The 25,407-nt window shown below is 39.5% G+C and overlaps 1 long non-coding RNA gene across 1 annotated transcript in view; it reads right to left on the bottom strand.

Annotated features, from left to right (window-relative positions):
• Nucleotides 1-14,232: 14,232 nt before the first annotated feature.
• LOC108711460 overlaps nt 14,233-25,407 on the bottom strand; it is a 43,220-nt gene continuing 32,045 nt past the window's right edge. The window contains exon 7 of the long non-coding RNA XR_001934905.2: nt 14,233-15,818. This is a non-coding gene — a long non-coding RNA (uncharacterized LOC108711460). The remainder of the gene's footprint in view (nt 15,819-25,407) is intronic.

Genomic DNA, 25,407 nt, shown 5'->3' with positions numbered 1-25,407 from the left:
CACTGGGATACTCAAAGAGAATGTGTCCCACAAGGATATTGCCTCTTCCCTTTTTGTCAGGTCGTGATGGCTGCAGAGTTTGTATGGGCTGCACTAACCCTGGCCATTTAGGCTAATATGGGTGCAACCTGCCCCCCATGCATTCTGCCTTGGCATTTCTAATAAAAAAATGCGATGATGTAATTAAGCTTTCTGTCGTAAACATGTTATTTACAGAGATTTCCGATCTCGCCGAGAAAGTCTGTTATGTAAGCGACACACTATAGGATATAAAAACACCTAAGCTTGAATTTGTGCCTGAAAATAATGCATTGTGTGGAAAAAGGTCATTTATTTGCACGGAGAGGTGCAATTAAAGGGTTAATGCCACCTTTCTCTCCCAAAAGCAGTAGTTCTGCCATGCTGTGAGCTATCATCAACAGAACAGCAGTCTGCAGGATTCCTCCTAATTAGCTTCATTCATTAGCAGAGAGGTACAGTAAGAAAGCTTAGCAAGGCAAAGGAAAGCAACTCAAAACTTGTAGCGTTTAACATATTAATATTGAATAATGTTAATACATATTATAACATATTAATAAGGAATGCATGAAATGAAAACATACACACAGAGTGAGAGAATTGGGAAATATAGTACCGTATTTAAATACTGAGATAGAAAATATTGCCCATCTCTTGCAAAAAAAAAATGCAACTTTCCAACTTTATTTCCATCTTTATTTCAATAACCAAAATACCTTGTTTTAAATAAGTAGTAATGGATTTCATGGGTGCTACTGCATCTTGGTAAAAATAATGGGATCCTCTATTTAGGACATTTTCATGATCTGAGTTTCTCCTGTATGGAGACTGCAGCCCATATACCTCCCCCTTCTCATAGTTGTTGTTCAACTATAATAAGTCCATAAGACATAGTCCTATAAAGAGTAACTAGGGTCTTATAAAAGGTCTAAAAAGGTCTTATAGAAATTAATTTTACCCTGTGGGGGGGGTGTAAACTTTGAAGAGTTTCATATTTTATTGGAAATATATAGTTCCGATATGTCTAAATGTATCTTTGCACAGGGTTCTGTTACAGTTAACGGGTGATTCGCCTTTAAGGTAACTATTATTATGTTACAGAACTGCCAATTCTAAGCAACTTTTCAACTGGTTTTCATTATATATTTTTTATAGATTTATAGTTATTTGTCTTTTTCTTATGACTCTTTCAAATGGGCGTCTCTGACTCCCTTCTAAAAAAACAAATGCTTTGCAAGGCTACAAATGTATTGTTACTATTTATTACTGATCCTTCTATTCAGGCCTCTCCTATTCATATTCCAGTCTCTTATTCAAATCCATGCATGGTTGCTAGGGTAATTTGGACCCTAGCTACCAGATTGTTTAGGATGCAAATTGAAGAGTTCCTAAATAACTCAAAAAACACAAATATTAAAAATATGAAAACAAATTGCAAATTGTCTCAGAATATCCTTCTCTACATCATACTAAAAGTTATCTGAAAGGTGAACATCCCCTTATACCTGTTGTATGTAGCAATTAAAGCTACTGGAAACTACACTGTAGAGGTTAGCCTGAATGCAGTGTAGGAGCTGCCATGTAGATCAGGTGTGAGTGAAGAGCAAGGTGTGTTTGTGCGATGTAGGAAGGAGGGGGCTAATGCAATCAGTAGGCAGATTGAGAGGAGCTCTATGCATGATGGGAGTGCTTGCCCCAGAGCCCTCAGTGCCTCTTACGGAAGAACAATGCCACCTCGCTGCCAGCACTAGATGCTTCATTGCACCGCCCCCTCTTGCATGACACTCAGCAGCAGCAGCAGCAACAGTGACTGTGCATCAGTTTAAGCCCGTTCTATAGCGAGATGGCACCTGTCAGTGACTGGCACACATAGCAGCACTGTGGCCATCATCATAGATACATCCACAAGTCACATTGCCTCCTATTCTTCTACCCATTGCTTGATCATGTCTGTGCGTCAGTACACATCTGCTGCTGCACAAAATGGCTGCTGTCTGCAAAATGGGAAAGGAGCGAGTGAATATCCACGTTTGAGATTTACTGGACCCTCCGCATTCCCTGATACAATTCCCGTCCGGATAAATCGATACGTTGTTCAGACTAGCTGTAAACCAATGATAGCCGCTAATTGGCCTTTATTGCTATTAGTACGCGTCACGTGACAGTTATGAGGCGCCTGATAACTGGACGGGAGACCTTCTTGTCAGAGCCGTGCTTGGCACATGAGAGCACAGGTATCCTGCCGCCTGGAGCCAGCGCGCCTTCACTTAATTAATTGCTATTTGTAAAAGACATGGCTAGGTGCAGTTCACCTAGCGGCCCTGTGGTGACAGCAAAGAGCTCTGGAGGGTGGAGCAGGCGATACATTGCTTGCCAGACATTGGAGATAAATAACTAGAGAGATTTTTGGAGATTTTGCCCATAGCAACCAATCAGATCTTTGCAGGGCAGAGTAGGCACGTGCCTAGGGCACAAAGCTGGGGCAGGCTCCTACCCCCTAGTCCGGTCCCCTCTCTCCTGTGTGGACTGTCCGCTCACGTTGATTTCGCGTTGATTGGCGCATGCGCACTAGCATCGTTTCACGCATACACTCCAGCGTTGATTCGCTCATGCACACCCGTGTCTGTGCGTGTGAGCGTCTACTCGTCCATGCGTGCCCCCTTTTGGCACCACAGCCAGGCCCTGCTCTGGATCTTTGCTTTTGTTTTCTAATTTAGGGCAGAGACACGTTCAGATTCGGGGAGATTTAGTCACCAGACAATAAATCACCTCTTCTTTGGGGCAACTAATCTCCTCCAACTGCCTCCCGCTGGCTACAATCTAATGGCACTTGGAGCGTTTCGTTTTCAAAAGCTGCCCGAATGTTTCCTCGTGAGGCAACTTCAGAAAACAAAGCACTCCGATTTCCATTCTAGCCGACGGGAGGCAGTTCGGGGAGATTAATTGCCCTGCAGAAGAGGAGATTTATCGCTGGGCAACTAATCTCCACAAATCTGAGCGTGTCTCTGCCCTTATAGGTGAGATAAATCCAATTGCTGATTGGTTGCCATGGGCAATATCTCCAGAAATCTCTCCAGATATTTATCTCCAATGTTAGTAAACATGCCGCCATTGGTTTCTGCCTTTACAGGATAGAAAGATGTCAATAATTATTTATGGTTGGTTAAAAGCTTATGTGTTAATTACTCTACGGTTACTTGAAATCAGTAGTAAGTAAAAGTTTCTTCTACCATTGCAATATGTTCTCCCTGTAAATTAGAGCATGTTACATTTTATTGTAGTATAGCTGATGTCACCTTGTAGCTAGATAAGGCAATACTGAACAAAGGATAGATAGATAAGCAGCCTGTAGTACTAAAGGCACAGTTTCTAAGTTATGTGGCAGGGTAGGGTAAAAATATCACAGCCAAAAGTACATATCGTATCCCAACAGCACAGTCACTTGATCATTCTGCACTAGACCAAGTACACCTATTGAGGGTAAATATCCTCTCTCGGGCAGAATAGGCTATAGTCTAGGCATTCAGTGTGATCAAGGGCTTGTCTAGATTTCTTTCAATTATTATTTTTATATTTATTTTTATTTGCGCTGCTGAGTCTGGTTGGGTACAACTACTGTGAGTAGACGGCAGGCAAGGTGTGTGTGCCCTGATGCATGTAGATCCAGTGACGATCACTGGCGTGCACTGAACCCGACCAACTGCCTGGATCTGCACATCTGGGACCCAGTAGTAGCCTAGAAGGTGGGGCTGTGAGGATGTTGCCTAGGAGCCCCACATGTCGTTATTCCACCACTGCCCTCCCTGTAATAGAGGAGATGTATACCTTAAATTAAAATGTTGCCTAATCAAAAGAAAATATAATTCTAAGCAACTTTCCATTCCATAACATTCCATAGAGAGCAGGGTCGGACTGGGGGGCCCCCCTCCGGACCCCTGCACCACCCCCCACTCCCACTGCGTGTGTGCACACATGCAGGGTGTTTTTGCAGTGACCGGTAGGTCGCGGCAGAAGGAAAAGCAGGGTCCGGCTCTGGGCCAACGGGGCCCACTAGAGCCAGGGGCCCACTGGGCTTTTTCCTGGCGTCCCCCCGGCCCAGTACGATCTTGTTAGAAAGTGCCATATTCTGAGTACTCACAAAATGGTACCAGGGAACAATATTTGGTAAAGGGACAATCTCCTTCTCAGTCTTCCAGCTCAGAGGTCAGTACTGTCAGGAAAATAACCAGCGCCTCACATCAAGGACTATTGTTTTGACTCCAATTACCTAATTCCCACAGTAGAAAATGGGTGCCCTATGCAGTTGGTAAGAGTCACCTGTGGAGGATTATACATGTTAGAAATTCTTGCTTGGTATGTGCTGCAGGGGATTTCTATACCAGGCCCGGGTGCATGGCACACCAGAGTGCAGCTGGCATTTAGGGTTGTAGGGTGTTATTATTGTGATGCAGTTGACAACCCTCCCCTTTCCCATTAGTAAGTAGATTTCTGCTAAAACGAGCAAGGAGGTGGCACCCACAACTTGTTACTGGGTAACCAAAGGTGCTCTGTGAATTGCTGTGCACCATTAATGATTCCTGTGATGCTGACCATCTGCCATTCAGTAGTGGCCTTAATTGCACAGCAGCAATTAACATCCCAAAGATGGTAGGACTAAATAAGAGAGTACAACCCAACATTATACTAGGGAGCAGGGTTTGGCAGAGTCATCTGATTAACCGGGGGAGTGCTCCCTCATTCAGCCAAGACTTCCCACAAATAAACATCATATTGCCGTGAAACATCTCTGTCATTGCACAACCTGGCAAACTGCTTTTGTTGCAGGACCATGAGGAATGTGAGGCGTTGCTAGGCAACACGCTATGCACAACTTGAGGGGGGGGGTGCTGCAGTGACTGCATGTTCTGAGCCAGCATTGCCAGGCAATAATCTCAATATACACATGTACAAACTGCTCCTCAGTGCCAGGACTCTCTGCACTTGCTGCCCCTATTTAGGGAAAGAGTTAATACTCCATTTCTATACATTCTAGGGAATACACGGTGATACCCAGAAATAACAGCACTTTACCCACTCTTGGCATCAGTGACGTTTTTTAATAGGACATGGTGTGTATGCTGTATCCCTGATCTAACACTGATCAAAGGCAAAGCACGCACACCGTAACCTATGAAGTCCACTTCAGTGCCATAGGGTACGTTTGCACACCTCATGGGACTGAGAGGGTTAAGGGAACCCAGTATAGCTCTGTCCTGTAATCTGCTAGATACAATCATATTATTGCTGCATCCAGTAACAGAGTACAGTCCGGTTCATTCAAAGGAGGCATACACTTCTTTCATTTTGACATTTAGAACTAACACTGAAAAGCAAAAGTGCTTTCTGTGCATTTTAAAGTGAAGCAGAGTAATAGCGCACATGTTTACAGTACAAATAACTAATAACAATGATTGTTGTGCTTCAATAAATGAAGTTAAATGCTACAAAACACTTTTATTTACACACTACTGAGAGCAGATGCAATGATCAGTAGACAGCTATAGTCTATGTAGCTAGGTTTGAATAATAAAAGCAAATGTCTGATTTGATGATGTTGGTAAATGCTCTGGTAGAAATCTGCACCTGTTAGTATGTTAGTATGCCTAACCAATGACCAATTCATCCTGGTTAAATGTTTTGTTTCCATGGGAGTGAGCACTTGCTGATTATTATTAGTGCAGAAAATCTTAGAAAATGTGCTTCTTTCTGAATATGAATTCTGTATCTATTTTAATTGTCCTGTGTTCCCAGAGAGTGACTGATAAGGGCAAGCACAAGGGCATGTAAAACTCTAAAAAAAGCACACAAACCGTGACATCCGGCTGCCATTAGTTTTGCAATTCAAGCCAAGCTAAGTATATGCTAATGGGCCCCATAGTAAATTAATTTTGGCCTCCCCCCCCCCCAAACATTAGTAAGTTGACCTAAACCTATTTCACCAACTATATTAACAATGCTAATTATATAGGGCCCCGTTGGGTCCTCTACACACCTGCTCCCCCTCCCTCGAAAACACAGAGTCTATTTCCCCTTAGTTACTCCTCTGAAGCCAAGGGACAAATCGGTTTGAACAAGCTACTGCAAAGGTGGCTCAGTGTTCTTAAATGAGTCCCAATAATATTGATATAGCACAAAACAAAACAAGGGGTCATCTGAGGAAATTAACCATAAAAATCCAGTTATTTGTGCTCTAACATATAATGGTAATATGAATAATTCAATATATTCATTTTCTTACCTGGGATCAGTTCCATGTCCCATCAGCAAAAGCAGAATACTGAATGTTTATGTTCAGCAGGGGACCCAAGCAGAGTAGTCACAGGTGCAGGCCCAAGGCTAAAGATTATGGCTAACTTGGCTAATGTATAAATGGAGGCAAAAAGAAGCCATAGATGATGAGTTGCCATCCTGAAACCACTGAATTTGGCTACACGTTTACAAGAGTGATTATGTATATAGGCTTGGGTGGCTAGAGTGGGTTTGCTAAGCAAGCAGGTTATTAGGTTTGTGCCCAGACAGCTAGACAGTACCATGTACAGAAGGATGCACAAATAGCATTTGTTAGAGGCGAACAAAAGGGATGACTGCAAAAGATTCCTTGGGAAAAGCCCCCAAACTTGGACTTGAACTTGGGTTGTGTGTCTGTAACACTGCAGAATAGATGTCTGCCCATTAAATCATGTCAGATCACGGTCATGGTTGCTATAGAGAGGAAGGGACTGGCAAGGAATTATAACTGGGCATACAAACTTAGAGACAACTCAATATGCTAGTAAATTTTGTAACTGAAGAATCAAACAGACAAAGAGTCAAACAGAAAAAAAAAATAACCATTATATGTACTAATGTGACAAAGGAGCATTTTATAGCAGCCACTTTCATATGGTTCATGGTAGGACAGTGTTAACTCTTTGATGGCCCTTTGCAAATCCTGGGACTTGCAGAAGGTCAGTCTCCTGGGGGCTGTTGTCATGACTAATGTTTTGGTTTGGAAGGCAGGGGCTGTCTGGGTTTAGGGGTTCCCTCTCTGTAGTTCAGTGGCAGGCTGCTGAGATTTCCCACAGTCTGGAGGCCAGACAGGATTCTCTTCACGTCCCCCAGTCTGCTCAGCAAATGCTGCTGCTATTCAGCACTTAATTAAACGCTAATGGCAGCTGGGGATGAGGTCACCCGAGACAGCCTTTCTCACACATTTTTCATGCAAATCTGCTAAACTCAAAACAAATTTGAATAAAACGCCCTTTGTGTTCCCACTGTATGGACTGTCTTGTGTTTTCCCAAGGCCATTATTCCTTTTTCAACAGACTAAAAACTTTAGTTTGCAACCACAGAACGGCCCTTAATTGTTACAACCCAACCTCTTCCCCTAAAGGGAGGAAAATATTGGCTAATCCTGAAACATTTCAATTCAGCTATTTCCCAACACAGCCGGGTTCATTTTCTGTAAAGGGATGTCTGTTTAGCATCACTGATCTCATATTGAGATAATAAATAGGTTCCAATGCAGAAGGTGCAATGCAGAACATTCTAGCATCACGTGTTGCCTGATTGTGTTCCTAGTGGGCTCTCCTTAAAGCTCAAGCAATGCAGTTCTGCTTGTGTTATTGTGTGTCCAAGGGCTTTCAAGGGTTATATTTTATCAAGGAGCCCCGAGTTAGAAGATGCACATAAAAACTCCTTACACTATTATTGCAGATCAGTGTCACGTTGATATACAAATTTTGATTTAATGCACATGGGATCACTGATCTGTCATTTGAATATTTTCCATTCATTTTGTTATTAAAAGAAAGGAAGAAAATTTCTAGTTTATCCTAGGTGGGTATATAAGCTGCTAAAGCTTAGAGAGGTATGGTGTGGCTCTCATGTACACATGATATATTGCCTTATCATGCACTGAAAGATAAGGAATCCTGCTCCAGAAAAGCAGGAAAGATAAGCTTAGATTCCGTGCCTACCAAAATTTGTTTTTTGTTTTTTTTATTGAAGAAAATATATATAAATATATTTTCTGTACCATCTGTGTCTTTATGTTTTAAAAGGCAACAGCACTGAATTCAATGTACACGTTTGTTTGTTTGTGTGTCTCTCTATACATTTTCATCATTAAATAGAGGTAAGATTTTGTTTGTAAAGGTCCCCATAGAAGCAAAGATTTTTCTTTGCCGAACGGCTGATTTAAGCGAAATCCGACCAATCCGTCAAATTATCGTGAAGTTAGTGGGATTCGAACGATCGTACATCTTACGATTTTTGGTCCGACATCTGTCAGAAATTTGATCGGCCAGGTTTAAAAATCTTTATCGGTCCCAGTGCAATCAATGTTTGCAGGGCCAAGCAGGCAGCTATCCTTCAGTTTCGCTGGCAATATCGCCTGAAATGGTCTTTTTAGTTGATACGTATCTCAAAACGTACCGTTTTGAGATAATCGTGGTGTCACGATAAAGAAAAGATCTTTTAAAGATCTTTACATCTATGGCCAGCTTAAGATATTAAGCAGCAGGAGGAAGAAGATTGCTTTCACCTTCCTCTCTGGGAAGATATCTTCTATTAAAAAAGAACTTCACAAAAGCCTTACTCTTTTCTGTGAATTCAGGATATCATATAAAGTGATGTGAAATGTAACTGCAACAAAAAGCAGCATTTCAGAGCAATGCATAATTTTGAAGTTGGTTTAAAGTTTTCAGGTATTACTCCATTTTTCTAGCATTAATGTCATAGAATTAAAAAAAAAAAAAAATACATCAAATTACATTGGTGGAAACATTGTTAATTCAGCTTTAGGACCATTAAAAAACCTTTTATCCTTAGGTGATGGAAAGAAACTGAAGCTGGATTAAAAGGGTAACTCTGCCAAAACAAATGTTTTTTGCATAGTGAAAGAATATGCAGTTTCCAATATATACAGTATTAATTAAAAATGTTAAATGGTGTTAAATGGCATACGCAATGCCAGCAGCATATAGCCCAGGCAGCAGCAAGTATTCCAGGGAAAGGAAACAAGATGATGTTGTACAGAATTAGGGTGTAGGGTGGTTAGTTATTACAGTCACAAGGCGGGAGGGTTTCCTACTTTTCCCAAGGTGTTTTGAGGTCCAGCACTTTGCTTGTGGGGTAGGAGTTGGGGCCGGGAATTACAGATTAAAGGGTGTTGCACAAAAAATGAAATAATTGAGGGTATTGATGAGGCCACATGTAAGAGGATGTACAAATAAACAGTTCATAGATCCCAGCTGTACTTAAACTTATTATCAAGGGATAGAATGTTGAGAGGCATAGACTGCCAACATTCCCAGGTCCCAGGCTGGTGGCCTTACATAAGCAAGGGAATTTGTCAGGTTTCAAACTCTAGACTCTGTGCTGAGTTACCTGTACACTTACCTGGTGTGCCACTGGAGGTCCTTAGTACTGTTTTGTTAATTTTCCCTGTTGTTCCTGTTACACTCCTGTCTTCTGTTTCATCTCTCCGCCCATGTCGTTATCCCCATGTGTATTTCATTACCCAATCCTGACCATTTATAAGCCTGCCCTTGACCTTTGCTTAATGCTTGGTCATAAGATGTTGCTGTGATCTTGCCTCTGGTCCTGTGTTTTCTGATCCTGTTCAAGTTCCAAGTTCTCGTAATCCCCTCTTGTTCCTGATTCCGAGTACTGTTCCAGTTCCTGCCTTGTTCCTGAACCCTTGTGTCCCTTCTAGCCCTGCTTTTGGATTCCCCGTTTCTGACTCCTGGCCTGTCCTCGACTCAGTTTATTTGCCACATCCTCGACTCTTTGGCCTGATTCTGGATTGTGTCTCTACCTGTCACCTCTACAGTTACCATTACCAGCCTGTATATTCATTATAAGCACCATTATTTGTATAATCACTTCCTTGAGTTTATTAAAGTATTTTTTCACCATTATCATGGATTCTGACCTCAGTACTGCTGTGTATAGTTACACCCTGGATTACCCAGTCTTTAGGCTCCCAACTTCCTGGTACTCCACGACGTCTCCCCAGGGAAGACTTGACAGGATCCTTAAGTCATAACTATTGCCATCCTGTAGCGTACAATTAAACTATAGTAAAAGTACTACAGATTTGGTCAAATTTACTACAAAAACATATATACAGGTCATGGAACTCCTAGCTGACTTATAATATCCTCATATTTTGCAACAGGGTGTACTTTATTTATTATAATGCACAAGTTTCAGTGAGTCATGTGACAGAAATTACATCACTAAGCTCTGATTATAACCAATGAAATCATTAGCAACGTTTATAAGGATATAATTTACAGGATATTCATGGCTCTCGTGTATTATATAGTGAATAAAGTACCCCCTCTTGTAAATTATAAGGATATTATAAGTTACTGAGGAGTTTCATGACATATAAAAACACGAGGCCGAAGGTCATGGAACTCTGAGGTAACTTCTAATATCCTCATATTTTGCAAATGGGGTACCTTATTTATTATAATACACAGATTTCAGTGAGTCATGTGACAGAAATGACATCAGAACTCACTGTTTATAAGGATATTATTTACAAGATATTCATAGCTTTTCTGAATTGTATACACGTTCGCATTCAAAGAATGGATTACTAGTAAAACATGAGGTCAATGACCTTATTCTGTGTACACTTTTAGATGTTATTAGTTCAAGCAGACGTAGCTAGTGATGAACACCTGAGCAGCGCTTGGTTTGCCCTTCTGATATTTTATTACGGTGGGGGTTATTTACAAAGGTGGTGTAAATTAAATCTGAAATGAAAATGATTAATGGATTTAAACTATTGTAAAAAGAACATAACATTCACAAAAGCCTTATTCCAGTTTTGTGAATAAGGCAATATATTCACCACATTGTGTAAAATGTTTTACACAAAAAAATTGTATAAAAAGTGATATAAAATAATAGTTTTTTTTATCAATCTGAATTATTTCTATAATTTTTGATTTAACACCCTCCTTCACCAGAATTGTACTCTAAGCTTCACATTTACAGCCTGGCCGGTAAAAATGATGGTTGATCCCAATGTTATCAATAGGGAAAAAAGATAGATATATAGGAAGGCCGGTATTTCTTTTCAGAAAAGGTGGCAACCCTATTCACATTCAATACATAGATTGATAAATATGCCTATTGTACATAGTGTAGCACAGAGGTGGTGATGTGTGATGTATCCTTAGTCCACATTTTTATAGTTTGATAAATATGCCACCAAGGGGGAAATTTACTAAAGGCCGAAGTGGCGAAAATTTGCCAGCGTGACGTAATTTCGGCACTTCACTGAGCATAATTTCGCTCGCGTAATTTCGTCAGCGTTCGTTACTCTGCGTGCAACTTCGGATCTTCGTGAATTAGCGTTGTCCAGGCGAATTTACGCCTGGTGAAGTGTTGCGATGTCCGCAAAGCCAGCGCTGGCGGATTTTCACGGTTTGTGAATTTGCCCCTTAGGGTTTAAAGTATAGTTTCATCAGACAGTTTTATACATTTGGAAAATTAAAAAAAAGCAAGAGCAACTGAGGACAAAATGGTGTGTGTTTTTTGTGGTTATTAACTTCACTTTACTTGTGTTACTAATATCAAATCTGTAACAACAGGATTAAGTTGGCAGAAACACTGTTACTCCATTTTTTATGATAATCCGAAACAGCAGTTCAAATGTTTGTGAATTTGGTTAGGTGTTTTTTGCATTTTTCTCCACTTTAATTTAAATTTTTTCTTACCCATTCAAGCTATCCTGCAAGATATAATGTTTTAGTTAGGAAATAAGGTTTACTTGAAGCCGAAGTGTTTTTATATTGCAGAGTATTTTTCCTTTGTTTAAGTGTCTGCAGTCCTTTTTTCTCTAAACCATCTCTAAAACATGCCCCACCCAACTAACCATGCCCTAACCATGATTTCAGTGGCAGTGTTTCTTATATTTGTGTTTTTCATAAATAAGCAAACATTCGAGTTGTGACAAACTCAACCTTTAATAATAACCCCCTAATGTCAATTACATGAGGATTTGTATAAGTCACTTGGATCCTCAAATAAAATGCAGGATTAAATACCAAAGTTCATGTCAGGTAACCTTGTCTACCTAGTCCTGCCTCCTACCATGGACTTTTCACATCTTTTTTTGAGAGCCTCTAGGTAACAGGGTGAGCTTAATAAGAGGTACAGTCTTGGTCACCAGAGTTATCCAATTTTGCACTAGTGATGGGTGAATTTATTCGCCAGGCGCAAATTCGCGGCGAATTTGCGCGATTCGCCGCCAGCGAATAAATTCGCGAAACGCCCGCGAAAATTCGCTAGTTTGTCTGCTAGGAAATTCATGACCACAATCCAAAACTTGGCTACCTGAAGACAGGACAAGGCCATTTTCAGAAAGTTCGCCCCTTTCATCACACACCTGTGGCATTTCAGAATTATGCCCCATCGGTCTGAGCCGTGTGGTTTTAAGATAGAGTTGATGTAACCATTTAAACTAAATTAGATAGTTACATAGTTAAATCGGGTTAAAAAAAGACAAAGTCCATCAAGTTCAACCCCTCCAAATAAAAACCCAGCATCCATACTCACACCCCTCCCTACTTTTAATTAAATTATATATACCCATACCTATACTAACTATAGAGCTTAGTATCACAATAGCCTTTGATATTATGTCTGTCCAAGAAATCATCCAAACCATTCTTAAAGGCATTAACTGAATCAGCCATCACAACATCACCCGGCAGTGCATTCCACAACCTCACTGTCCTGACTGTGAAGAACCACCTACGTTGCTTCAAATGAAAGTTATTTTCTTCTAGTCTAAAGGAGTGGCCTCTGGTACGGTGATCCACTTTATGGGTAAAAAGGTCCCCTGCTATTTGTCTATAATGTCCTCTAATGTACTTGTAAAGTGTAATCATGATCCCTCACAAGTGCCTTGACAGTCTACCCTCATAATTTAAGTCCTCCATCCTTCTAACCAGTTTAGTTGCACGTCTCTACACTCTCTCCAGCTCATTTATATCCCTCTTAAGGACTGGAGTCCAAAACTGCACGGCATACTCCAGGTGAGGCCTTACCAGCAACCTAGAAAGAGGCATGATTATGTTTTCATCCCTTGAGTTAATTATGCAAGACAGAACTTTATTTGCTTTAGTGGCCACAGAATGACACTGCCCAGAACAACTTGTTATCTACAAAGACCCCTAGATCCTTCTCAGTAAAGGAAACTCCCAACACACTGCCATTTAGTGAATAACTTGTATTTATATTATTTTTGCCAAAGTGCATAACCTTTAATTTATCCCATATAGAGAACGGGTAATAGTCTCTCCTCTGTGAGGTCTGGGATCTGGTCTACCATTTTAAATTGTGGGGGCATTGTTTGTAGCAAAATTTTCTAGAGAATTGACATAGGTTCTGCTTAAAAACCTGCCTGAATTGGAAAAACCGGAATGGGAAGACATTGGGCTCTGCAAGTTTCTCTTTAAAGAACTCATAAGTGGAGAAGGCAGGAGTTCACGCACAGATGTAAGTTGGGGGCTATTATTGGGGAATGCTGTGGATACGACTTAAATGCTCAGGGTTGCCTATGACTGCTTTGTACGGGAGGTGTCTAAGCTCTTCTAATAATCCTACTGCCAACGCCTGGGGAGTTGTGTTCAGGTTATAGGGGTCAGGATTACAGTGGCAATTTAAAAAATAGATATTCATGACTTGGATAAAATGTAGAGGTATTTAAAATAAAAATATGATGATTCCTAAATGAATACCCATTTTTTGAAAGGGTGACTTGCACTTTAATAGAGCCATGCTGTAATACAATGTCTATAGCTAGAGCCACTATCAGGGGGTACAGGGGATACCATGGCAGATGAGCCCCAAGAAACATGAAGTGTGCTTCAAAAAAGGGTGGGCCTTGTGGGGAGTGGGTGCGGCTTGGATAGATAATAGGTGGGGGTGTTATTTTATTATAAGGCTCAATGGAAGACAGTGTTCTCTGTAAGAAAGAAAGTTATTCTGCTCATGGCATACTTTGAGCAGTGTGATATTATTTACATAAATAGATTAAACAACAGATAGACTGTGTATCATTTATTTTCATCTGACTCTTTGTAGTATAGATTTATATATGTAATACTGGGTAATACTATGGCGAATGATACAATTCTACTGCATTTTATAGGAACAAGGCCACTCTTTTGATGATATAATAGCACAGTTTATTTCTGAAAAATTGAAGGACATATATACATTTGATAATGGGCAATTCACAAACCAATTGATGATACATAACCTCTTTTCCAAAGAATCTGAATTCAATATTCAGAATTCAGTATTGTAACAGAGATAAGAAGAGAATACATGGGAAATGGAAAGGCATAATAACTGTACTACTTGTGTGTTCCTACATTCTCCCATAAAAATATATACAGAAGCTTTCAAGAACACATGAATGAACCCATTTGGGACATACGTTTTGGAGAAGTATGATATGAGTGAATATTTTAAAATCTGGTACATTTCAGTAATTCAACATGGATGAAATTTGGCTTACTAGACTTATGTATCATGTCTAAAACAAATTATTTCATAAGATGGAGGTGCTATGTCACATGATACTAATGTTGAACCCACTCTTTGCTGTTTAGAACATTGAAAACATTTCATGTTCACAAAATGACAAATTATTTTGAGTAACTTCTTGTATTCTCATTAAACGTCAGGGATAATCCCATATTGAAACACTGCCAGTTGAAGTTCTTGTGTGTGTCGCTCTGGGTTGTATTAGGCACTGAGCTCACACACAAACCAGGGACACGTATACTTGCTAGGTTACATCTTTTAATACAGTCTTCCTGTTACAGGTAAACCTGCATTTATTTCCTGTCAGGTGATCAGCGAAGGAACACCACAAAATGGTGGCCAAAGGTAAAGAAAATTAAAAGGGTATTATTTACTAATATGTATAATACAATTTTATTAGTTTCTTTTTTAATGGCCACTAATAAGGATATATAATCTTTTGATTAAGTTTTCTCTCAAAAATGTTATTTCTACTTTAGATCTGTATGAGGTATTTGGAGCACATGTCCTCAGGAGTTGCCTCACAGGGAGAATCCTCCAGTCAAGAATTGCTTGTTGACTTGCTGCTTCAACCTGTGGATGGTGTATGCGGCATGTGACCTCTTGTAGTGATTTTCAGGTAAATTCAGAATTGCTTGTCAGCCTTTATGTTTGTGACACACAAACTTAGACTGTATTTCAAAGGAGATATCTCTGTAAATCCTGTTTAAAAATAATGGAATATTTCCTACAGAATACTGCAACGATACAACCTTAGCAATTAGCATATTTCTTATGCTGGTGTCTGAAGAGGATTTTTACCACAGGAACTATGGCAATAAAAAACACACTATACTTCATTGTATTAATATGAACAGCCAGTGAAGTAGAATATCATGGAACCTTTTATTTTTGTTTTGTTTTGTTTTTTTGACAAATGAATTGTTCACCCTTCTAAAACATGGTTGGTCATGTCTTTTGTGATTAACTGGTTTTGAAGCTACTTTAAAGATGTGCAACGGAAAGAGGTGCCTGGCAGATAAACTTCTTTGTGAATCCACTTTTTGTTAGATCTTCTTAGGTGGAGAGGATGAAGTGGATATGCTGAAATATTGTCATTTATAATGCATGGCCAGCGCAGTACTCTCTGCTGAAACAGTCCCACAGATTTGCTTGTCTGTTGTAGTGAAGCTGTAATTTCAGCTTGTCATCGTGGGGACCTGGAAGAGTAGATTAAAGAGGACACATTATTGCAGAGAAATTCCCAGAGTCATACAAAATTAGCCAGAATAACTTACTACTGGTATCTATTCACAAAAAGGCAGGCAATAAGCCTCTGGATTCTTATTATCTAGGAGAAATTTCAGAGCTACCACTTGCTTGCCATGGATATGTATTATTCCTCCACAAATCCTTTCCCTGTGAGAATTTGATCATGATCTCAAAGGTCCCAACATGTCTTGCGGGCAGAGTATGTGCCTGAGAGGACCCGGGGACACAAGGATTAGCCTGCATGTCAGACTGCCTATACAAAACCACTTTGTGATGTTTTAATCTTCCTGTTAACTTTCCCTGGATTTAAGCATAAACTCAGGACCCCTATGGGCATTATTTACCAGATTTCCGCAGGCCTCTCCCTGAGAGCTGGAAGCAATCAGTTTCTTCAACACGTTGCCTTTTATCAATTACACAGCATGCTAAGGTAAATGTCAGCTGTCTGTGGGTAAGGGAGTTATAGTTCACCGGCATCTCTTAGGGCTTCCAGTTGTTCATCTCTATCATACAGTTTTAGTTATTACAAGTCTTGTAGGAATATTTCATTTTCATACCATTAGTCCAATTAACAGAGTTTAGTGACTTTAGAAATATAAATAGCCTATCTACCAGACATGAGAGATGCCTACTTTTTTAGTACACGCTAACACAAAATACAGTGTAAATTCTAGTTCCTTTTTCTCATTGGCCATATTAGCATGTATACATTTATACAGTCAGGAGAAGAAAAAGGTGGCTAAACAAAAGCAAAATTACACCTATTTGTGAAAAAAATGTTTGGCTAATAGGATGTTTTAAAAATAATTAACCAAAAATGTATATTTATTACACTGAGTCAATACAAAGGAGTACAGTGCCCCCAAGTCATATAGATGAGCAAACACTTTTATTTTGTATATTATCTTAACTTATTTTGTCACGTTCTAAAGCCAGACAGACTATCCAAATGTCCCTAACCTTTGTGACTATAAGATAAATAAATGTGCAAAATTACAAATCCAATGGACTATCATCTTGCAGTGGCCCCTTGTTAGCTGTACACTTGTTTTTGTGTATTCCAGCAAGATACATTCCTTATACATCAGTGGCATAAGAACCTGCTGTGAGATTTTCTGGGTGGCTAGTAATAATTTTTTGAAGAGACAAAATAGGTGCTCACTGGTGCTAAAAAAAAATCTAATGAAAATCAGACACTAAGGGGCCGATTCACTAACTTCGAGTGAAGGATTCGAAGGTAAAAAACTTTGAATTTCGAAGTTTTTTTTGGGCTACTTCAACCATCGAATGGGCTACTTCGACCTTCGACTACGACTTCGAATCGAAGGATTCAAACTAAAAATCGTTCGACTATTCGATAGTCGAAGTACTGTCTCTTTAAAAAAAACTTCGGCCCCCTAGTTCGCCATCTAAAAGCTACCGAACTCAATGTTAGCCTATGGGGAAGGTCCCCATAGGCTTGGCTAACTTTTTTTGATCGAAGGATATTCCTTCGATCGTTCGATTAAAATCCTTCGAATCGTTCGATCCGAAGGATTTTATCGTTCGATCGAAGGAATTATCGTTCGATCGTTCGATCGAACTATCTGCACTAAATCCGAAGTCGAAGGATTTTAATTCCTAGTCGAATATCGAGGGTTAATTAACCCTCGATATTCTACCCTTAGTGAATCGGCCCCTAATTTGGGAAGACTTTTTATTGTTTCTATAAGGGGAGCCAAATAGAATTGGGACAGCAGTGAGATTATTTGACACTCCCAAGCCTATAGCCGGGGGGGGGGGCACTCCCACTTTCACAGGGTGCAATATGCACAGCCGGCTGTCTAAGGAAGACATATTATTTCTGTGACATATGGCAGAGGTGTTTCAGGAGTAATTGGCATTGAGCTCATTTTTTCACTTTTTTTTGTGCATGTAATATCATATACTAAAAAAACACCATACTGGCCAGTTATTGTTTTTGAAAACACTTGATGTTTCTTGCTGGTTTGTAGATCATTATAACTGGGGTACTCTCTAGGGTCAGGATTACAGCAGAGGCCCAGAGCAATGCAGATAGCTTGCCCCACTCCCACCCCTGGAGGAAAAAGAATCAGCATTGATTACCCGGCCTGTAGCTGCAGGGCCGCAGGCTGGTCATGCCTGAATATGATATGCTAATACCAAGGGGCACATTTACTTAGCTCGAGTGAAGGAATAGAATAAAAAATACTTCGAATTTCGAAGTATTTTTTTGGCTACTTCGACCTTCGTCTACCAACCGATTCAAACTAAAAATCGTTCGACTATTCGACCATTCGATAGTCGAAGTACTGTCTCTTTAAAAAAAACTTCGACCACCTACTTCGCCACCTAAAACCTACCGAGCATCAATGTTAGCCTATGGGGAAGGGCCCCATAGGCTTTCCTAGGTTTTTTGATTGAAGGAAAATCGTTCGATCGATGTATTAAAATCCGTCGAATCGTTCGATTTGAAGGATTTAATCGTTTGATCAAAGATTTTTCCTTCGATCGTACGAACGAAGGAAATGCGGTAAATCCTTTGACTTCGATATTCGAAGTCGAAGGATTTTACTTTGACGGACGAATATTCGAATATTCGACCCTAAGTAAATGTGCCCCCTAAACTCCCATGACATTCCCCAAATTTGTGAAACTATATATGCTAGTAGTATATAAGAATAACATATAAATAACCAGAAATTAAATAAGGTGTATATTTCTTTAGGAAAATGGAATTATAGGGTGACTGTAGCAATTCAAATTAACCCCCTAATGGTTTTAAAATAAAAGTAAATCTGGAAGTAAAGTTCTGTTTTCCCATGAAAGGCCTTAAGAAGCTAAGGCAAAATGCCTGCCAATTTGCACCATGAGTTACAATAGAATAATCCCTTGCTCTAACCACATTGCTGCCGGCATTCAGCAGCATGGCATTTATAGGGGGTAGGTGGCGAGTAGCATGTTGGGTCAAACAAAAGGCCAGGGAATGCTAAAAGCCACAAAGTATTGGAAAGCCTGTATTTCATCTACTTCACGGCAGATGTTGGCACATGGATGCTTTGTGCCCTGGTCTTTAAGTATTACCTTTACATATGTTTTTACTGTTGGCACAATAGAGTTGCAATCACACAATGTATATACATTATACTGTAATTGTAATATGTTAATTCATTGAGTCTGGTTGTTATGGAAAAGGAGAGCATTTTACTGGCAAATCCATCCATTTAACATTCTATAGAAAATATTGTGGATATAATTTACATTTTTTTAAACACTAGCAGATTTTCCCTTTCCACCTAATAAAGATCTCTTTCTTTGCCCATTTCTTATTCATGCACTTAGGGAGGTGTTACCAACCCACCCCCTCGGTACACCCCATTGCCCATTTCATAGAATCATGGGGAGAAACTTTCAGGACAATTTAATCTCTCCAGGGTGTTACTTAGCTAAACCCTTTTTACTGTCAGGTTTTCACCCCTCCTCTTTCTCCCTTATTTTGCTTCAAGTCTAGATTAAATTTTGCAACCCCTGATATCTTTCTTTCTGTTGCAGACCCATGCTGCTTATGTAAATTAAGTCCTTTCATACTCCCCCCCCCCCCCACCTCAGACTTAAATGTGTCCAAAAGCAGTTCTCCCCTGCTAACTCCTTAGCACAATTACACCTCTATTCTGTTACTGGGGCCTAACAAGGGGGGAAATCATTTTAAACTAATAACACGTGCTGCTTGGCTTGGGTAATTACTAAGTCAGTTTATAAGAAAATATGAAAAGGCCGACAGGACATTTGATGACTTTGTTTAACCTTACATTACTTTACCAGTCAAGAAATTTACTGTACGGTTGTTTTTTTCTTTATAAATAGCAAATATAGCTTGTTATGTATCTGGCTAATAATAATTACAAAATTATTATTTTTAAAACCACCCCTTTGCATATCAGCAAAAGCAAAGACAAAAGTAACCACTCTCTTCTTTGGTGTTTGCAGAATCAGAACCCTTATCTACCTATTAAATACTAGGAGTCATGTTGAAATGTTTTCCAGCATCCTCCACCATGAGAGGATTATCAAAATGCACCTTGCTCTATGAGCCTAATTCATGAAAAACTATGGTTTGGCAATCACAGTTCTACAGGCACACTTAGTGGCAACATACACATAAGACTATATTTATCAAAACACACACCTGTTATTCTTGGTTCATGTCTGAATATTATGCCACCCTGTAGCGACATATTTATCTCAAGAGCCATGGAAACAATGTATCCCTCTGCAAGTATGTAGAATTGTTGGGTTGTAAAGTGAAGACGGTTAAATGTCCATGTGAGTTTGTGCGGAAGATTGAGGGTGCAGACAGGTCATGGGCTTGGCACTGAATGGCTCCTTGCAGACATTGTCCTTCTAACCCCACCCCCTTGTTTCACGGTACAGTTTATGCACGGTCTGGTGTAAGTCCAAACACAGAAAACAGAAGGAGGAAAGCTTTTTTTTTTCTTTCTCTCTCATCCATAGACACATAGGAATGTGTCAAAAGATGGAGAGCGGAAAGAGGGGGGGGAAAAGGACCAAGAGAAGAGTGGGAACATCAAGGCCCTTGACTAATGAATATCAAGATTGCCCTTGAACCTCAGTAGGCTTTGCCATTCCCAGGACCCAGACAAGGGCTGAGGCATGTCTGAGCCCAGCTGCAGGGGGACTAGCCCATGGTTCATCTCAGACACTTTGACAGGCCAGTCCTATTCTGTGCATATTTCAGGTCTGCCTAGCTGCTCCCCTGGCAACCAGGCAGGAAAGACAACCCAAGCCAAAAAACCCTGCTGCAAAGAGAAGCATTCCAGAGAAATGAAACTGACTATGAGACATGAGCTGCCCTTTCTATAAGACTCAAATACAAAAGAATGACAAATGTCACAAAATTCACTGTAATTTTACTTGATTTTATGTTGTTGTGTTCTAACAGAAAATTGTCAGTGTTTAAATTAACATTTACCACAGCTTTCAGCATCTGTCGAACAACTAAAGACTGCAGGGGGTGCTGGCAGTTATACATCAACCACTAAAGATCGATAACGGGGGGCTGCAAGTTCTACACCCTGATCTCTTTTTACTATAATTGGACCCAAGCCTTCCTAAACTGCATGTCTCCCCCAATTTATAAATGCTTACCCTTGTTTTAAATCCATTGCTTGAGGACCAGTGTCAGGCATTGCCTCTATAGTAATTAAATCTTACATAATTGCCTCTGGAAGAGGAAGAGATGACAATACCCTAATGATAATGTATCTGACCTAAATGTAAGACCCTGTTGCAAGTTTTCACAATAGATGAATATATGAATTCTATATATTCTAATATTTCAAAAACATTTATAAATAATGGATGATAGTTATCTTTGATTATCTATTTGGGAAAGGTCTTATACCAAGTAAACCTGTACACAAAGAAAAGTGGAATTTGAATAAAGTTGGGTTGCTGAAAACAAATATCTGGGGATTAAATGCATCCCAAATATCTTCTCAGAAAGGGAGATCTGTCACCTGTACCCATTGTTGTCCATATCAACAGCACTGGTTTTATAACATCCTTCTAAACTGTGTCAGTCACACAGACATACATAATTATTGGAAGAGATCAATAAATACTACTTAGGATACCTTTGCTCTAATCTAGAACAACAAAAGCACTGTATGTGGTCACTGAGAGCCACTGGTCAACCTACCTGTGCTTAGCTCTTTGATATGCTGGCATCCATGTATTTCTTTTCTATAACAAACACTACTTTCCCTAGAATTATCAAAGTCAAAATCACAAAAAAATCCATATATTTTAAGAAAAAGTAAGTTTTTATCAGCACTAAAAATATGATTGCTAGCTAAAAGCTTTATGGAGAATATCCAAGCACTGACAACTGTGTATTTCTTTTCTAGAACAAACGCTACTTTCCCTAGAATTATCGAAGTCTAAATCAGAAAAAATCTTTATGCTTTATGGAGAATATCCAAGCACGCTGTCTATCTATAATTTGCATGCATTACTTACAAACACCTCCACCAGGTAGGTTATATTAGCTAGCTTCTTAAAGAGAGGCAATAAATTAAACACAAGCATTACCATGAATATACTACTGACTTCAAAAGCATTGAAGGAGGTGCATTGAGAACCACAGAAGTACTGCATTCGTGAACTGTCATTGCCATATTAGGGTTAGAGCTGGGTTTTTTTCCTTTTGATAAAGTAATGCATCATTTATAAGAATCTCTCAGTAGGTGCAATATGTTATGCATATTATCAGTGTGCACTAACTCTCCAGGCAAATTAGTTTTTTTCTAACCTATATTATTTAAAAGTAACTACTGCTGTCAGAGGATGCTAGCACTGCATATAAACTGAAAAAGACCAGGGTGAAAGATTATTATTCTCTGCAAAGTGCAATAAATTCCCCATCAGCACCAACAAGGTCCCTCCCTTTATTTGGACATGACACTGCAGCCTTGAAAACTCCTGAAGGCTGTTGATACACTCAGAAGAGTATAGGGAATGGCAGGTTTCTATTCCCAAATTTGCCTGATTCTGTATACAGAGGGAGTAATTGGCTTTATGTTTTTCTTTCTTTGATATTACTTGTTTTTTTTCTACCATAAAAAATCCCCACCAGTGCACAAGACTTTTCCACGTACTGTGCTTTCACATTAACAAGTGATGCAAAGCCATGTATGAGTTCTGATCCCTAGCTTTAAATGCTCCTCTGTCTTGAATTCTGTTCCCCTCACAAAGTCTCCTGCAGCTCTTCCTTGGATTATCGCCCTTATCTGCAGATTAGGAAGGAAAGAACCACATCTTGGATAGGCAAAAAAGGAAGTCTTATCTTCATGCATTTTAACCCTAACTGGAAGACTTGTTCCTTTGAATCTGGGTCATACCATTATCCTATAACCATGACATTCTTTGATAATTTACACCTACAGAGAGAGCAGGATTAAATGAAGAACGTGGTGCTCGCCGCCATGACCTTTTTCATATGAGCTAGATGCATCAGTAAAGTCAATTGTTGTCTGTATATTCATTCAACGCTTATACAAGGAGGGATAGGCAACCTTCTGCACTTCAGCTGTTGAAGAACTAAAACTCTCAACGTAACTGCTGTGGGATATGCATGTACAGGCAGTCCCCAGGTTACGTACGAGTTAGGGTCTGTAGGTTTGTTCTTAAGCTGAATTTGTATGCAAATTGAAACATATACTTTTAACTATTAAATGCAACAAGATAGTGTTTGTCTTATCATAGTATTTATTTTTACCTTTCTCTGCATATGTACCCTTTTGTGCTCTGCAGTAGACAACACATGACAGAGGGGATTGGGGCAGGTGGTTTAATAAAGCTAAATGCTAATAAAGGCCAAGCAAGCCACAGTATGTCACTGCCATAACCTCTCTATGTAAGTATGAGTTGTACGTAAGTCGGGTGTATGTAACTCGAGGACTCTCTGTAGTTCTACATCTGTCCAACAACTAAACTTTCAAGCCTTCCATATTTCCTGGCTATATTTCCTAAAAGGACAGGAATCAGAAAAGCAGTCTAATAAGCATTCTCCAATGAAATCTGGAGCTGAAATGAAAAAAAAACCTGTCAGCGATTTTTAGCAAGGGCAGCCAATCGGCATCCCACCTGCTGTGACTGAATTACACTCCCATGACCTCATGGCCCTGGGTGATTTGAACTATAGTTTAGAAACGGCTGGAGGCAGGAATCGGGACATCCCTACTTGGGACTAAGCATCCCTCCATATCTCCACAGAGATCCCAGATCTCTTAGGAATTTATTTGATATGAAGATTTATGGAAGTAGGCCAAAAAGATTTAAGAGAGCAAAATCTATGAATGATGAGAGTAACTAAAAACCACAAGAAAAAAATGATTTATGAAGAAGCATTATATATACATCTACAGACAAGAGAGTACTGATGTTTCCAGTAGCCTTAAATTTGCTGGAGGGACAGCCAGAATTGTTTCATTTTCCCTGACAAGTTAAATATTAATAGCTACCTAGCAAATAAGGCTTACTGGATGCTGATGTTGAATGTGGAGTGCCATGGCAATTTGCCCAGTGCACTGAAGGGGTTAATCTTCTTATTTCAACAAAGCCAGGGCATAGCCTGATTACGTGACTTTAACTGGGCCAACCAGCCTTTCCAGTGAAAATACATTATCCACATATTCATTAAGGAGCTTTTCTCATATGGAAATTTTATCCCTACAGGCACATCTTTTCCAGATCAACGTGGTAAAGACTTTACAAAGCAATTTGTGTTCCATAAAGGCGAACAGAGCAGGGTGAAGAGATTTTTTTTTTTTCTGAAGATTTTTATTATTGATATTTGAACTACTGTTCCTATTTTAGGATGCTTTTTCCCTGACAAACACAAAAAATACAGATCCTACAAAAAAAATCAATTTTCATAATACATAATGTAATATCTAGGCCCCCCACATGAAATTTCAGTGCCTTACATAATCGTTTATTGCCAAGGAACCTACTTCCAATACAAAATATCAAACCTCTAGCAAGCACATCCTCTGTAATATATTTTGCCCTAATACTGTATTTAAACTGCTTCTATTTACATTTTTCCCACAAGAACAGGACCCTTCCTTGGATCGTAAAGGCAGAAAACCTGTGACACTTTCTAGATCCTCTCCTTTTACAAAGATAGCTGAAATTCTGGCTATAAAATCATATCGCTGTTTTTATAGGGATGATGTAGATTCAATAACACAGCTAACAGGCAGTACACTATCTACAAGCAAAACAACTAACTAAATTATTACAACATAAAAGCAACTTCTTAATCTTTAAGTATAAAGATTTGTGATTTCTTTGTGAAAGCAAAATATCTGTGAGCTGTAGAACCCTCGTGCCCTCACCCTACTAAAACATTGTACTCCTAGAGCCAATGAGAAGCTACTGTGAAAAAAATATATTGGTATTTCATGTACTGCAGTGATAAAAATTTACCCCAAAAAATGAATAGTACAAAATATTCAGAGACACAATATACAATACTAATAATCTTAATATTCATTGCGGATTTATTTTCTCTTGTGATGTTTGTAATCATGCATCTTTGGATAGGTTTGTGCTGTACTGTAATAAGGGCACCTCAGATTGTTTACTGAATGTTTTGCAGTAAGATCTTCATTTCATTTGGAATTGGGGGTCCACACAGCAAACCACAAGTAGACTGTGCTTGGTTCTCCAGCAGATTCCCTCCAAAGCAGTGCAGAAGTAGAGGCCATTGTTAAACCAGTCTTGGAACACAGGAAATTGATTCCGTTCTCTGGTTGAGCTAAAAGATAGCCATGGCAGGACCATTTTCATGATTTAAGTACACTTGAACACTAAAACCTTCCAAAACTCGGTTAGGGTGTCCATTCTATAAATCTGAAAACTCCTCCATATGGAGGTTTACAGTTGGCTCTTCATAAACATGTGCAAAACCTATGCACATATAGTCCTTCTGCAATGCCACCTACAGTGTAA

This window comes from Xenopus laevis, chromosome 3L (genome assembly GCF_017654675.1).
Source record: "Xenopus laevis strain J_2021 chromosome 3L, Xenopus_laevis_v10.1, whole genome shotgun sequence".
Classification (NCBI taxonomy): Eukaryota; Metazoa; Chordata; class Amphibia; order Anura; family Pipidae; genus Xenopus; species Xenopus laevis.
This window is presented reverse-complemented; position numbering and strand designations above follow the sequence as displayed.